The following is a 12,090-nucleotide window of genomic DNA, read 5'->3' on the forward strand; positions in this document are numbered from 1 at the left end:
TAATATTACAGAAACCACAAGGTCAAACTAGTAGATAAAGTGAGAAGAGAACAAAATTTGAAAAAACAAGTGGACGTTGACTCTAAACACCTATAGAAACTCAACTCCGTTCCCCTTCACTTCGAATTCAACAACTAAACAACCCCACACAATTTTAAACTCCGTGACCTCCGAAAATGACTGGTCTAGTCATGGTGACTCTTGTCGGGTGGACAGGCGAGACGAAGTGGTTTCTTCGGCCGCCGTTCATCATATGGAAATCGGGTGGCCGACCAACGTAAAACACATTACCCACGTGACGTTTGATCGGTTCAATGGGTTTTTGGGTCTTCCTGTTGAGTTCGAATTGGAGATCCCTGGTCGAGTTCCAAGTGCAAGGTAAATTCCCTTTGGGTTATATTTTGCTAAGCTGATTTCATTTTTAATTGTTTCAAGTTCGAAATGTTAATGTTAGTGTTCTTTAGTATAGATCTGAAGGGACAATGGGAAATTTTGAGAATGAACTCAACACCATGGTTTTTAGAATCGGATCGGTTAGCGAACCGATCATGCTATCGGTTCACTGGTTCAACCGGTTGAATCGGTTCGATCGGTCGAAAGAATCGGACGACGTCATAATTATTTAAAAAAAATTAAATAAAAATACCAAAAATATTTAATAAAAAATAATTTTTTATATCACAAGTCATATTCAAAGCAAGTCATAACATATATAATTAAAAACCATAAAATCAAGTGAAACAAATGATTCAAATTAACTACACATAATATTTAAGGTAAACATATTAATAATCAATATAATTATATAACTATAATTAAAAAATAAATTTGGGGTTAAAAAAAATTATAACAAAATGATATTGTTTGGTTTAATTGTTTTTTTAAAAACAATCTCACATGACTAAGAAACATAGAAGAGCATCCCAAAAGTCTAAAGAGTAAAAATATGAGAACAAAACAATCCCACATTGCTAATAAACATAGAAGAGCATCACAACTAACTTCTATAAATAATAGAGGTAATTTAGCATTTAAAATCATAGAGCCTTTTGGTGAGCATTGAGTGAATTATTCTTTCACTTCAATCGAGCTTCTAATTTTTTTTTAGTTCAAGCCTTTTTGAGTTCAAGTTTCAATATTATATTTCGAGTTTGAGTTGAAATTGATAATTTTTAGCTTGTGAGTTTGAGTCGAGTTGAGCTTAGTTTTCAAGTTCGAGTCGAGCTCAGCAATACTCGAGTTCGACTTGGCTCATTTAACAATCGACGTTGTTTGGTTTAATTTTTTTTTAAAAAAACAAAATTTCATGTTATTCTGGTTTTTTCCGATTTTCAGTCGGTCTGGTTCGAACGGTTCAACGATTCTGGTCGGTTTACTAGTAGCGGTTCAACCGGTTTAGATTGAACCGGACTAACACACGGTTCCCGATTGAACCGACCGATTTGGTCCAGTTTTCAAAACAATCCTCAACACTTAATTTATTAAACTGGGATTGTCTCCTTTTTCAATAAAGCTATGTGAAAGAGACAAATGATGTTATTTAACTAGGAATGGCAAAAAAAAAAATTCGAACCCGATGGGGAAAATCGAAAACCGCATTAAACGGGGATGGGGAAAATCGAAAACCGCATTAAACGGGGATGGGGAAAATCGTTTATGCTAAACGGGGACGGAGACGGGTAAAAATTGTCTATGCTAAACGGGGATGGGGATGGGTTTGGTAATCCTCGCCCCGATTACCCGATTATCCGACCGATTCCCGACCCGATACCCGACTCGATAAATATTAAAAATAATTATATATATATATATATAATAATAAATTTAATTTAAATATATATATCCGACCCGATACCCGTTTAAATAACAGTTTATGCTAAACGGGATACCCATTTCCCCGTGATTTTCCCCAATTACCCGATGGGAATCCCCGTTTAAATTCGCGCGGTTTTTAAGCGGAGACGGGTACGGATTTTTTAAACGGGAACAGAGACGGGGACCAATACCCGGCCCGAACCCGGCCTGTTGCCATCCCTATATTTAACCTTCCATTATTTTTTTTATTTGAAATCTATTTTTATCAAATTTAAATTAAATTATTTTATTTTACAATTTATTCCTCCACTTTTCATGTTTCCCCGACCTTAAAATACCTATATAACTTCAATTTTTATCTTTAACTATAAATTTCATTTTCTGTAGTTTAACCTCTTAATTTTATATTTTATTCCATTTAATACTAAAATTGTAAAAATTTTCAATTTATTTTTTTCTAGTAATAATATGATTCCTTTATATTTTGTCAATATATTATTCTTAAAATCAATTATTTTAAAAAATATCATTATAAATTGATTTATAATTCATCAATGTATTTGATTTATTAAATAACATTATAAATGTTACTTACACATGTAAAAATGAATAAATATATAGGAGTATATGTAAATATTATATGGTTAGAGAAAATCATTTAAATTAAAATCAATCTATACAATAACATTATAAATAATTACAATTAAATTTAAACATAAAATTTAAAATTTGATTTGATTCGACTCTACTCAAAATTTTGTAAGATTTGACTTCAAAAAATTTAAATAAAATTTTAATGATAAAATATGACTTGCCAACTTGATTAATTATTATTTTTACTTAACTACAACCGATCAAATACTCACCCCTTGCTCCCATCAAAACTTTATCCTCGAAATTCATTCTTTCTAAAAATAACATTATATAATAATATATAATATTTGATTGACTAAATAACATTACAAATCTTACAATTTGAAAATAATATGAATATACATCGTATATGATTAGAGAAAATCATTTTATATTAGAATGAAGTAGAACGATAAAATTATAAATAATTACATCTAAATTTGAATAGAAACACGAACAAATATATATTCAATTTACTTGAATTTCATAAATTTAACTCGACTAAAAAATTAAAATAATAAAATGGTACTCATAAACTCGACTGAGTTTTAATTTTTTTTCACTCAAACTTTGATTGAATATGTACGAATCCATTGAGTTATGCACTCTGTTGGCATTATTTACAGATATCATATTTTGTGGTTATTTCTTTTCAGCACCTGAAGAGTGCAAGCAATAAATGTCATCAATAACCCTGCATTTGAATAGGTGAAGTGAGTAAATGATGTCATGTTCTCGACTGTTTTAGGTGAAACAAAATATTTGGGTTTTCAATGGAATTTCTTATGATAAATTAGCTGAATCGTTATTGTTCAAGTTTTAAACTGTCCTTTTTCCTTGGATTCTCTGATGTGTTTTGAACTTGTACCATCTCATGTTCAAAGAACATTAATGACCATGTGCTAGAATTCAATTGAGTTTTCAAGTTTGTCGGTACTTAATTGTAACCGTCGACGTTCATTGCAGCGCTAGTGTGTTCGGTGTCTCGCCGGAATCGATGCAATGCTCGTTCGATTCGAAAGGGAACAGCGTCCCAACAATACTCTTGTTGATGCAGGAGAGACTTTATTCACAAGGAGGCCTAAAGGTTTAAATTTATAAACATGACAACTGAGATTCAATTATATGTGATCGTTTGATCGTGATTTTCTTCTCAATTGGTGTTGCAGGCAGAAGGGATTTTTCGGATCAATCCCGAAAACAGCCAGGAGGAGCATGTAAGAGATCAGTTGAATAGGGGGCATCGTGCCGGATAATATCGACGTCCATTGTCTTGCCGGCCTTATTAAGGCTTGGTTTCGGGAGCTTCCTTCAGGTGTGCTTGATGGACTTTCCCCCGAAAAGGTTCTCCAATGCAATACCGAACAAGAATCGGTCGATCTCGTGAAGCAGATGAAGTCGACTGAAGCTGCACTGCTCAATTGGGCTGTTGATCTTATGGCAGACGTTGTTGAGGAAGAGGAGTCGAACAAAATGAATGCGAGAAACATCGCCATGGTGTTCGCTCCGAACATGACTCAGGTATTCAAGATATGTATTTGAATTGTTTCTCGAATACTACGTACTGCAATGGAACTAAGAGTCTAAGACGAAGTTGTTCGGTTTTGATTTTGAGCAGATGTCCGATCCGTTGACAGCTCTGATGCATGCCGTTCTAGTAATGAACTTACTGAAGACCTTGATCATGAAAGCACTGCAGGAACGTGAAGAGAGCTTAACCAGAGGAGGATATTCATCGATGTCATCTCGTACACACGACGGCCTGACGGACAAGGAGTTCGATAGTAACCAAGAGATGGAAACGAGCTGTGAACTGAAAGGTCCGACATCGGAGTACGATAACGCCCTTTACAATAACTACAGTGGAGATGAAGATGAAGTCAAGTCACTAGGCGAAATCGAGGCATGCTTCTTGAGGCAATTGGATGAGAATAGCAAGAACGTCACCAATCGATTTTTTGGAGAAACCAGCTGATGAATTTGCATAAGAGGATCATTCAAGTCCAAGAAGTTGCTCAGCCTGCAACGTTGAATCTAAGAAAGAACGAGAATTTTGTCTACGGAACAAATGACGGAGATGACTCTGAGGTAAGTTGACGAGAGCTTTGTCGGAAGAACCGAGCCGATAAGGATGTGGAGATGATAGACAAACTATAGTCTTTGTCTAATGCTGTCTAACCGATGATGCTTCATCCCCAACACGATTTGGAACATGCTTTGGATATTTCGGATTTCGGTTTGACTCTATTCGATCAATTGCGTCATAAAATTAGCAATGAGACTGAACTTGTGTTTGTGTTTTGACATATTTCTATAGGTCTTAAAAGTTTTCTTACATGGTTGATTTGCATAGAATTATAATGTTATCGGCTAACTACAAAAAAATGAAAGGAAAAAAATAAAACATAGCCTAAGATGCTAAACAGGCTTCCAAAATAGCCTGTTCTTTTCCATCTCATTCTTGGTTTGATTCGAATCAATAGAAACAGCCGATGATTTCTTACTTTCTTTATACAAATGAACCTCCTTTTGATTCACCACCTCGCCATCGTCTTCGTCGTCATCTCCAACACATGCATTGCCACCATCTAAGTTATAATTAAGCTCAAGAACCATATGAAGAAGATCGGACGTAGTGTCACAGCTGCATGATTCTGCATCGTCATTATCGTCATCTTGAGCATAGTTTACACCAGCAGGTATGGCGGGATCGGCATAACCAGCTTCCGAATCTCCGGTGTCCTCTAAGTGAAAGAGAAAAGAGACGTCAACAACTTTAGTTTTAATGTCCATATGTTATTGTCAGCACCAGGCCACAACATAAACAATTACTAATATCATATATATATATATATATATATATATATATATATATATATATATGTATGTATATATATATATATATATGTATATATGTATGTATAAGGAAAGGATGGGCTTTTGCCGCCACTCGCTTCCGTGTGTTGAGTTTATAAAGACCAATTCTTTATGGGCTAATTCACATTCTATCTAGAAGGAATATATTCCAACTTTTATAGAAGCTGTCTATATGCCAAGCTACGGTGTGATAACAGGTGAAAATACCTGTCAGGTCCATCTATTATAGAGGCTGTATTAATTTAGTTCACATACTATTCAATAGATCAATTTAATCCCTCTATTATAGAGGGTGGCTCAACTTCATTCCTTTACTATTGTTAAATGGATCAATTTAGTCATTTTACTAGTAACAAGAATCAAATAAAATAAATAACTTACAAATTTGATGTTTATAATTTTTATTTTATATTAAAATTTATATAAAACAACATTATCCAAAAATAAAAATATTATAATAAGGAGAAAATAACCTCAGTGACCAAAAATCCCATATAATATACGATTTTAACCAATTTTTTCCGGATTTGCCAAAATGACCAACAAAATCGCAATGCGATCGCTAATTTGCAACGCGATCTCCATTATCGCAAATCAGTTTCCAGATTCGCAACGCGATTATTACTATCGCAATGCGATTTTCCAATTTCGCGTTGCGATTTTCCCAATTCGCAATGCGAATAAGTAAATCGCAATGCGAATTTGGAAAATCGCAATGCGATACTGACTATCGCAATGCGACACTGACTATCGCAACGCGATAATACAAAATCGCAATGCGATACTGACTTTCGCAACGCGATACTTACTTTCGCAACGCGATACTGACTTTCGCAACGAGATAATACATAATCGCAATGCGATTTTCAAAGGGCCATTAGTATCGCAAAGCGTATTTTATTTTCAAATTTCAAACACGAATATTAATATATTGGAACACTGAACCGTCCACAGTATATCCCGTAATCGCAACTCATAACTTAAAACCTAAAATCACAACTCAGTCCCATCTCCATCTCTCACTCTCTCACCCATCTCCGACGAAATCCGTCCCCATCTCTGGCGAAATCCGGCGGCTTTTCACGCAGTTCACTTGAAGAATCAACGAGATGAATCATTTTCGTTGGGCAATGGACAAGCTAAACTTTATCCTGCATGGTAGGAGGTCGATAAGGTTAGTGTTTATTTTTAAAATTTTTTAAAGGTGTTCATAAATAAGTGCGCAAATAAATGAATTATTACTTATGATTGCAGGTGTTTATCCCTGTTTTGGAACGTCGTCATTGGCTTCTCGTCCAACTTCAGCTCCCATCCCTGAAGATAATAGTATATGACAGCATGATAAATTACATATCACTGTTTGATTTGAGAGATATTATCAAGGGATGGAGCTCTCATTTGGCTAAATTCTTGGATGGGATTAATTATTGGACTCATTCTGGACACAAGAAGCCAAAGAATTTCAATGTCACAGTTGTCAGAGACGAGACCGCGCCACAACAATCACCGGGAGCCAGAGGGGATTGTGGTCCTCTCGTATGCATGTGCTTGGCGCGTTTGACGACGAGAAGCACAGAGTTTCTACCTCCCACCGATAGAGATAGAGCTGCAGTAGGCTTGTGGTTTCGGCATTATATGGCTAGAGTGATATATTCGAGACGTTGCCTACCTGCATCCGCGTTATGAAATTATCCATTGTTAATTGGTAAGTCAAATGCAAGTTTTGTTAACATATATACTCCTTTTGGTTTGAAAATGTTTGGTTAAGTACCTAGAATTCAATAATTTGCTGTTTGTAGGTTTTAGATGTGTAGGAAGTCTTGTTTGAGCAAATGTTTGGTTTCTGCATGTTAATCCTTAAGTGAGCTGCGTGAAATGGATGTACGGGTGCAAAAGTTGATTCATTGATTCAATAATTGATGAGGAAATAAGAATTATTATTATTTTTTGATTGTTTAATTGATTTGTAAAAAATGATTTGTAAATGTTGATTTGTTTAATTGATGTGTACATAATTCTTATTTGTTCTTGTTTAATTGATTGAAATGTAATAGTTGATTTGTTGATTTTCAATCTGCATTATGTTGAAGGCAAAGCAGACTGTCGCAACACGAAACTGACTATCGCAACGAGAGAATCGCAATGCGAAATGAAAATCGCAATGCGAAATGAAAATCGCAATGCGAAATGAAAATCGCAATGCGAAATGAAAATCGCAATGAGAAAATCGCAATGCGATTTTCATTTCGCATTGCGATTTTCTCGTTGCGATAGCCATTTTCGCGTTGCGATAGCCATTTTCGCGTTGCGATAGTCATTTTTCGCATTGCGATTTCCCCGTTACGATAGTCAAATGAATGTCTAATAAGTGATAACAACTGAACAGATCATAGCAATGTTCAAACTCAAGTTACTAATACATGCCTAACTGAAAATGTTAAAAGTGCACACATAAAATACACATAATACAACGTTTGCATTTAAAAATCACCTAAGTTAACAGTCCCAAAAGGTGAAGCCGGTTGTGATTGAGATTTTGAAGATGATTGCGATTTTGATTGCCTTTTGCTTGACACCATATGAGCTTTGGATTTTGATAAGGATCCATATTTTGGTAGAGGAAAAGATGATTGTGATGGCACTGGTGAATCACATGTCAACCTTGTATGACCACTTTCCTTGCACCGACTACATGTCGATCTCTTCTTCTCTTCACCCTTAGACGGTATACGATCGTGACTTTTTGGTCGGCCAGGTAGCCTTCTGTCCATGGCTGGTGGCAAAACTATTTGTAAGTCATCTGGTATGTCCCACTCAGAAGGATGTTGCGAAACTAAAACCTGTTGCGAACTTTGAAAATCGCATTGCGATTCTGTATTATCTCGTTGCGATAGTCAGAATCTCGTTGCGAAAGTCAGAATCTCGTTGCGAAAGTCAGTATCGCATTGCGATAGTCATAATCGCGTTGCGAATCTGGAAACTGATTTGCGATAATGGAGATCGCGTTGCGAATTAGCGATCGCATTGCGATTTTGTTGGTCATTTTGGCAAATCTGAAAAAAGTTGGTTAAAATCGTATATTATATGGGATTTTTGGTCACTGAGATTATTTTCTCTATAATAAATTATAAAATTCATAAATAAATAGGGGTCAATTTATGATCAAATAACAAAATTAGGGATTAAACTAAACGAAAAGAAATTTTAAAAGACTTGATATGTCATATATATATATATATATATATATTTCATTAAAATCATGTGCATTTTTTTTTGTTTTCAGAAGTACTATACGGCACAATCTTATTGACCAAAACTTCTTTATCGATTTTTGTGAAATGAATAAGAAATTTAAATGCTAGGGTCACGGATGGACTGAGAAGATTCGGCGGGAGAAGTTATTTTTCTGAAAATTTAAATTTATTATATATTTTAGATTTTTTTATATATTTTTTTTGAAATTATTTTTTCGTTTCTATAATTTTATAAGTTGATCTATTCCTATAATTTTAAAAATTTATTCCCCTAACATAAAATCTTACGTATTTCCTTAATTAGCGACATAACTATAAAAGATTTTAAGAGGAAATTCAATAAAATATGAAATTTAGGGGATTGTGTTTTAAGCCTTTAAAATATGACAATAAACTATTTTTTTCATTTTAGATTCAAACAAAAAAAATCATTTGTTAAATCATGAAATCTATCAAACTATTAATCTTGTTAATCAATAATTATAATTTATAAACATTAAATGTTAACTTTTAAAAATGACCATATTTAATTCTTTTTTAATATGGGAATTAAATTGATTACTTTAATAATAGAAAGATTAATTTGAATAGGTTTCTATAATAGATAGGATCAATAAATACAAAACCTATAATAGAGGGATGCAGCAGGTAATGAACCTAGAATAATAACTGGCAGCCTTGAGGGAAACAAAAGTCAACCACATAAATCTTGCTTATCGCGATTGGTAGCTACTGCCGTTATATGTGAAAGTTACATTAGCAATTGTAATCAAATTTAATATCTTGATTTAATAAAAAAATTAAATCTTGATTAATAAAATTGTAGACATATATTTTCGTCTGACCTTTGATATGGTTTATATTATATAAATGTATTGTTATATGTATGTTGCTCACTTATATTAATGTGGTACATACATTTATATTTACATTATATAATATATACATTGTACCGTACATACATTTATATTTACATTATATAATGTATACATTGTACCTTACATATTCATATTATATAGTATATGTACAAGAACCCATTTATACATGTTATTGTTTAACAGGTTTGTTCTGGGTTTTTATGTCAGGTCCAAACCCGAAGATCAACAATGACCCAGCAGTAACAAACCCGAATCTGGAGCCCGACCCGAACCGACCCAGTCAGTATTGGTTAGGGTTTTAAAACCCTAACCTTCCCTTGGCCCCAGCCTCCAAGCATCCCCATCGTTGGATCCAGATGAGATCCAATGGTCCATAGTAGAAGCCAGTTAGGGTTTCACACCACTTCCTTCAACGTCGCATAACGTGGACCGTTAGATCAACATGCCATATGACGGTCAGGAACGCTTGAAGAGTGTTCATCCTAGCTACAACTCACCACTCGACCGCAACCAATAGCCCGTCTTTCTCGGCACTCGGTGGCGTGGTTTCATGGGACACAAAAATAAACAACCCAATGCAGTTTAGTTTTAACATGAGTCTAAAGAACCGAACTAAAAATAGAAATCCTAAGACTATATATATACATGTAAAATCACATATAAAAACACAAGAAATACTCAGAGAAAATACAAGAAAAAGCAAGAGAAATCGGAGAGAAACTTGTAACTTTCGAAAGCACATACGAAATAAAAAGGTATTGTTTTTACCTTGTTCGGTTGTCTTTTGTACACACATGTGGCTTGGTTGATGTTGTTTTCTTTGTTTTTTGACTCGAAAAAACCCAAAAAAGGGGATTAACTGATGATCGGAGGGGAGGGCATTCGAATGATCTTTTTCAGATCTAGCCCTCCTCGAGGCTATTTTGAAAAAAATGATTTGGATTTTTGAAAAGAGAAAGGCTTAGGCTTTCGAATGGTGTAAAAAAATCCTAATTTTTCCGCCGATGAATGGCGGCCGGCGAGGCGGTGGTGATCAGATTCGTTCTCTATGAACCCAGGTGGTCGTGTTCTTCGTTCATGAAGAAGACTTGAGAGAAAAACGAGGGAATGATTTTGATCTATTTTAGGGGAGGGGAAGGAAATGAGTGATGTTTCTGAAAGTTTGGCTTATATACGACCAGACAACCTGACCGAATCCCCCAGTATTTTTCATTCGGGTATGGTATGCCCCTGGTTATTTTTAAAATCTTTTCACACTTTTAATTTTATTTCAATTTCATTTTTCTCTCTTAAACCTACCATCCATTTTATTTCTTTTTAATTTATTCCTTGTTTCTTTAAGTCACGTTTTTAATTTAATTATTATTATTTTTTTAAATCCGCCATTTTTTATTATTATGTTTTTTTACTTTTTATTTTTTTATATTTTCTTTATTTCTTTTATTTTACATTTTATTTATTTTATTTTATTTTTTAATTTCTTACTAACTCTTTTTTGGGTTTTTTATATTATTTCATTTATTTTTTTAATTTAACAATTTTTTTCGTTTTATCCATTTTTCCTTTTTTAATTTAGTTTTTTGTTGTTATTCTTCTTTTACTTTTATTTTTGTTTTTATTTTGTTTTTTTTTATTTTTCTTTTAAATTTAGTTGGTAAATGTTTATATTTAATTCCGCAATTAATTTTTTTATTTCACCTTTAATTTAATAGACTTCTTTTTTCTTATATTATTTGTTATGTGCTATGTGTTTTTAATATGTGCAATTTGTTTTTTTTTATTTCTGTTAGTTCCTCAGCATGTATATTTTATTCTTGTTTACTTAAAATATCATAATTTAACCTTTATTTTTCTTTTGGATTCAACATTTTATTTTACCAATCTAACGCTTTTTTTGACTTTTCAAGGGTATTCTTTTAAATCGATCGGAGGTAAATAATTTGGATCAAATTTTACCTTTTAATTTAACTTGCAAATTTCTCAATTAAGACGACTGGAAATTAGACTAGTACCGAAAGGGCAGTTCAAGGGTGTTAATCCTTCCTTGACTGTAACCGACTCCCGAATCCGACATATCTTTGGTAAGATGCAGATTAGATAAAAAAATCAAGGTATCCGATCAACCTGCTTTTGTTCTTAAAATAAATGATCGGTGACGACTCTAACCCACTTATTTAAGTCAAAGCCCAATTCCAGACCCACCTGAAAGACGGTCGTGACAGCTTGGCGACTCTGCTGGGAACTTCAGGTAAGTGAGTCAGGCTAATGTTAATTTCCAGTTGTCTTCTTAATTGAAAAGTGTAAGTTTAAATTTTAAGTTAATTTTTCTATCCTTATTACTTACCTTTGATTATCTTTTCAAATAAATAGTTGTACAAACGTTTTCTTTCAATGGTTTCAGCTTATCAAACTCTTTTCCACCTAAGGCTCTATACTCAAGCTTCGAACCCTTTTAAGTGGGGGTGAAAGAAATACCTTCGTGAGAATTTATTCTCCTCATAGGCCTAACAAGTAGCATTCAGGATTCATATACCTTATGTCTACGTGTGAATTTATTCTCCGCAAAGACATAAGGGAATGTATCCTCTCGAGTTTAACTTAATCCACATGAGCTTGTAATGGGCTTAGGACTA

At 33.8% G+C, this 12,090-nt stretch overlaps 1 pseudogene; it reads left to right on the forward strand.

Moving 5' to 3' along the window:
- The first annotated feature begins 216 nt into the window (after positions 1-216).
- LOC120147794 lies at positions 217-4,550 on the forward strand (annotated as a pseudogene).
- The last annotated feature ends 7,540 nt before the right edge of the window (positions 4,551-12,090 follow it).

Source organism: Hibiscus syriacus, unplaced genomic scaffold (assembly GCF_006381635.1).
Source record: "Hibiscus syriacus cultivar Baekdansim isolate YM2019G1 unplaced genomic scaffold, ASM638163v2 tig00110943_pilon, whole genome shotgun sequence".
NCBI lineage: Eukaryota > Viridiplantae > Streptophyta > Magnoliopsida > Malvales > Malvaceae > Hibiscus > Hibiscus syriacus.